The following is a 6,000-nucleotide window of genomic DNA, read 5'->3' as shown; positions in this document are numbered from 1 at the left end:
GAACATGTTATAAGAGGCTACCGTCCAATTGTGACCCTTCTAGCACTCATCTATAGAGTTAATGCTTGTTTTGAACTTTATTTGGTAATTACAGAAGAAAAAGAGCAATAGCAGTGGTGGGAATCGAACCCGCGTCAATGAAATGACTACTTTCTAGCCCTAACCCCTAAGCCAACCAGCTGACAAAAAATCCATTACTTAATTTGCTTTCTATCATCTTCGTTTCGCCATTTTTTACGTCACTTTAAACCGTAGCTTATGATTGGTTGGCGGTTTCATTCTAGTCAAGTTTAGTGGCAGAATTTCGACTTGTTAAAGTGGCTACTGTGCTCGAGATCAAAAGTGATTCTTACCAAACACAAGGATTTGTGACAGGCGTAGGCAACGAAGGGGTTGGGGTTAAAAAAATATTAAGCTTGTTATTTGAATGTTTTATTGTTGTATTTGTTATCATGGCTTTGTTTAAATGCGTTATCATCTATTTTACTTCACCAACGCATTAGTCTAATAGTTACTACTTGGGCGATTTTTTTGTAACCTATAAAACTCAAAAAAGTGACTTTAATTTTGCGAAAAAAGTAACTTTATTCATCGAAAACAAGAAAGCAAAAAAATGGCAGCCATTTAACATAAAAAAGCATCTAAATTAGTTTCATTTGTTTCAATTTGTAGGCTACTTAAATCATAATTATGCATTCAAATTACACATATGTAAAGTTTTACATTCTCTGGCAGGAAGTTCTTATCAATCAAACACTTTAGCTGTTGCAGGAAACACAAGTGGTTAAATATAGTTAACACAATTTGCTTCATCGAAAAAAATTACTTCATGTTTACGAGTTTTTGAGAATAGGCTACACGCAATACGAACAAGCATGGGCTCGTGTAAACCTAATATCCGTACTATAGTAGAAGATATATTAAAAGTCTTGGCATTCCATAAAATGCAAATTCATCTTCCCAGTAGCAATAAAAGATAAACAAATAGGGGAATTAGGCAAAAAAGTATGCAAAATAAAGTGACCGAACAAATGAAAAGTAACCTAAAAACACAAAAAGTGACTTTTGGTAACTTTATAACTTCTTAAATATTGACCCCACAACCGTGAAATTTTGGTTCTACTTATCTTTTGTTAATTGGTACCAGGGATATCTAGAGAAGGGGATATGAAGGCTCGCAGCGATTGCCTTATTCTCATGACACTACCAGGGCGGTAGTTTGTAGCGCGTGAAACATGTGGTTCTTTTTAAAATCGTAGAACGTTTTGTATTGCAGCTGGTAGCCTACAATGAGCTACAGAAGACAGTTAGCAAATGTTACGTAGAGCATATTTCAAGAATACTTGTTTACAAAGACAGTTGAAAAGTTACCAGTAGGCCTAAGCTGTTTTTTTTTAACAAAACCTTTGCAGTAGGCTAGATGTAAAGCAAGTATATGTGTAGTTGAACAAGCAACCATGAGCATGCTGTGAATATCCAGGCCTGATGCTAACAGCGCAATGCAAGCTATCATAACAAGATTGATTAAACTACTATCGGTGCCAATTGTCATCTTACGATAAACACAGATTATTTACGATAAACAAAAGCCCTTCTATTGTCGGGCGTAATAAAAGCTTTCGTATCCCCTTCTTTAGATATCCCTGATTGGTAGCCTACAACTAAAAAAAAGTAACTTTAGTGACAAAAATCGCCCTAGTTATTACGTAAATAGAGTTTAAAAATCACATATTTGTGTTGTGATAGGCCTATAGCAACTATAACCAAGAAATAATTTTTGTAACTGAAGAAAAAAGTGAAAACTGAGTAGCCTAGCTGGTAGGCTATTGAAATTCATTATTTTTTGCTTACTTTTGTTGTTTGTCACCAAGCCTACTACGGCTGCTTGAAGCAAAACTAGGCTTTTTTGAACCGAGGTTCACCTGCTTGAATAACCGATCTGATTTTCTTTGGAGGTTAGCCGATTTTTTAGTAGGCAACAGTGTTCACCGTTTGTTGACAGCTCGATAACATGAGCAATATTAGCTTTTATGTTGAAATGCATTCAAAACAAAATTTTCTTTCATCTTTGATAAAACATTTCTGTTATTTTCTTTCATTTCGAAATCTTACCAAAGCACTACAACGAGTATTTAAAATACAGTTTAAATTTGTTTGTCACGAGATAGATACAATCTTATCTAACTTACCTGTAGCCTAGATGAAAAGCGTATAGCCCAAGGGTGTAATATTTGTGGACAGCGCATTGCCTTCATAATTTACATTGCATTGCCTATTTAACCAATAATTTTTTAACAAACAACGTAATGTTAGATTACTCGACCATCTTGCACCCCTTATCATCAGCACAGTTACAGCCTTACAGGCCTTCGGTTTGTGACTTGCCATAGGTTTACTTTCGTTTCTGCCGTGAAGAAAGCCTAAATGTACGTTACCTTTAAAATGGTCTCATCCTCACTGATGAAATTTTTTTGTGTACGCCACTCGTCGCAATACCTTGAGAAATTTAAATGTGAAAAAAATCGCATACGAAAAAGTAATAAAAAATATGAAATGGTAGACAATTGCTATGTTGGTTGGCCGTGGTCAGGGAAGGAGGAACCACTTTAAAAGTAGGTAGGCCCAGAGGCGCAGCAGTCAAAGTCAATCCAACTTCTGGGGGGAGAAGCTCCCTAGACCCCCCATAGCATTATTGCATTCCTAATATTTGAAATCGTTTACACTAGGAGTCGGCAACCTACAGCCCACCAAGAAAAATCATCCGGCCCGCCGCTCCTTTACAAATTATAATAATATGTGGCCAGGCCAGTGGTTTATTACAGTATAATCGAATGGAAGAACAACTACTTTTCATTAATCATTTTAGTAGGCCCACGTCTTTGATTTGCAGCGTTTCTGTTTGTATAAACAAAGAACTCAACATAAAGCGACATTATGATGCAAAACATATTATTTTTTCCAAGTTAATGGGTCAAACAAGGAACGGCAAAGTTAATCTACTCAAAAATAGCTTTAAAACAGCAAATTTCTCTGTTACAAAGGAAGGGAAAACCAATGAATCAGAAAATTCTTTTGCTAGCTACAAGGTAGCACAATCAATAGCAAAAGACAAGAAATCGTATAGTGATGGAGAATTTGGGAAAAGGTGTAAGATGGATGTTATTGAAAACATATGTCCAGAGAAAAAAACAAACTACTTTTCAGATATAGGCCTAAGTCTTTCAACAAGAACCGTAACTCGACGAAAAGAAGAGATATCGGAGAACGTAACATCCAGCAAAAAACTATTGTGTATTCTATAGTTCTTCGCAATGGCAATAGATGAGAGCACAGACACGACAGATAAGCCTACAGCTGAGCTGGCAGTATTTGTGCGTGCAATAAACAAAGATTTTGATGTTTAAGCATTTGTTCAGCTGATTCCCGTCAAGGATATTACTAGTCGATATTTTGAAGGCATCAGGCTACGTCAACGCCTTGAAATCATGCCTCTGAATCTATCAAAACTGGTATTAATAGGCTACGGGCCGCCAAGACCATGTAAAGTTTGGCTTTGGCCGGCTGTTAGAAAAAGGTTACCGACCCATGGTTTACACATTGCGTTTTCATAATTGCCTTTCGTGCCAACAGGCAAAATTTTTCATTTTTGGGCCGGATTTGGTCAAAAAATTTACAAAATTGTTGAATTGCTCTATAGCGCTATACAAAATGTGGCGATGTAGGCCTACACACAAATAAAAAGGCAACAATACACACACAGTTATAACACCACCTGAGAGTAATAATATGCAGCATTATACAGTACGTGCATATGTAATGATATCACTGTTCTAACCATAGAGAGCATAGAGAATAATTATATTGATTGATAGATTGCTGCACCAGTCACACGCAACCACACCCACACGTGCTGCACATCAATAATGGACAACAGAAAAGTTTGAAGATTGGATTTCATCATTGAGCTTTCAAAGATAATCAAACTACTGTGTATCAAATGAGTGAAGAACTTTTTTTGGAACTCCCTCTCTGATTTGCCGTTTTCGCTACCTTTTCAAAAAAATTTGGCTTTCAGAAAATAAAGTAGGTGAGCCCAGGCCCACGAAGCCCACGTGGTTTCTCCATCCCTGGCCGTGGTGCGTTATCAGGGGTGATGATGGTCAATGATGATTGATGTGCTCACTGCACACAGCTCTTGATGTGACCTACCTTAAAGAAGAACAAGGTAGAAGGTAAAGGTGGTCCCATACTTGAATCAAGCGTCGGGTATGAGAAGATAAGGTTCTCATTGTACTAAGCGTTCGGCACGAAAGAGAGTAGGGTGGCCGGTTCCTTTTTCTCGGCCGCCTTTCTTGCAGCAATTATGCCCACCCAATGTATTACACCCGAGGTAGTGATGAGCGGTGTTTTCAATTACCAGCTTAAGTTGGGAGTGGAACCAGGTTTGCATAATTGGAAAGCCAACGCCTTATCAGTTGCGCCATCCCACCGCCAGAGCAAGGTAGTCATTGGTTTAAGCAAGAAATGACCTGTTTGATGCATTTTTTTCTGCATAGAATTGAAGTCAGTTAACTGTGCTGCCTATCACCGCCAGGCAGCCATGAAAACAAATTTTCTCCTTAAGAACAATGAACATAAGAAAGTTTATTTCCCATACAGCAAAATCTATCAATTACATTGATTTAACGTCTGCAGACATCGAATCAATGTAGAAATGACAGATTTTGCTGACTGGATTAAAAAATGATCATCACTGACAAATTTTTCTTTTTTTATGTTGTTTAGACTTCTCCAAGCATTGTTTTAAAATTTTCTGGCTGTGAAGAAAAAAAATGCAGCGGCATTTCGCAACACAGCTTCAACCGCTATTTTTAAAATAGGCGTTGACAAATAGCAAAAAGTAATAATGGGGAGTATTATTCTTAAGATGTTACAGGTCAAAAGATTTGAAGTGTCCTTGAGATATAACCTCAATAGAAATGGCAGCAACTAGAGAACATCTTGAAGAGCAGATAGTGGAAATATGTCCACTCGAAACTAAACAAGAGAGTAATATTCTTCACACCAAAAGTGTTGCATTATAGCCACAGCAATAGGGAACGCTGCCAACAAAGTGACTTAATTCAGTAACGTAGCTAGAAAGAAAATTCTAAGGAGGCAATAGCAACTGTTGGGAGGGAAAATATTTTAATGTTTGAAATAAAGCGTTTGTTTAAACATATAGGTAGCTTACTGAATGCAGCCAAATATTCATAAAACGCCATTTAACATGTAATACAATGTATAAAGACGTGATAGTAGGCTAGCAATAAAAAACTCTCTTTTTGGGGGGACAAGATACAATTTTGGTTGAGCGATTGCCTTATTCTAATGGCTGACTTAATCACCTTAACCTCTCAGCTTGCTGAAAGATATTTAAGCCAAGTGACTGTTTAATTTTTGGTTATTTTGTTTATTAAGTTGTATAGGATATACTATCATAACTACTGTACGTTACAGTACCATTATAGGTCTATTCTATGTCAGCTTTCGACTCTTTTTGATCAATGGGACAGATGGACTTCTTTTAACACTCAGGAAAGCCCAAAACATTCCAAATATGCAGCGTTTTTTCGATATTTAACAAATATCCTATAGCAGTTTGCAAGTGGAATCCTGATTGGGGGGAGGGGGGATAGGGTTCTGAACTTCTGACTAGCTTAGAAGATGAATTTACATTGTAATTCTGCAAAATTAACGTCGCAATTTTAATTTTCTAGATGAATATTCCAGACTTCATGCACGATTAATATCATTTGAAACTTCGGCCATGTTTCATTTCAATATATTTTGTTTCTCGGCAGCCAATTCTTCACTCAATATATTTTGTTAATCCAATCATTATTTTGGGTTTGAAAATTGTATTAAAACATTTCATAACTCATATGTTATTTTCTTGACGTGGTAGGCAAACAAATAAAACTCGGTAGTTATTCTGCATAAAATTTAGTGGATAAAAGT

This window comes from Aplidium turbinatum, chromosome 12 (genome assembly GCF_918807975.1).
Source record: "Aplidium turbinatum chromosome 12, kaAplTurb1.1, whole genome shotgun sequence".
Lineage (NCBI taxonomy): Eukaryota > Metazoa > Chordata > Ascidiacea > Aplousobranchia > Polyclinidae > Aplidium > Aplidium turbinatum.
Note: the sequence above shows the minus strand (reverse complement) of the source record.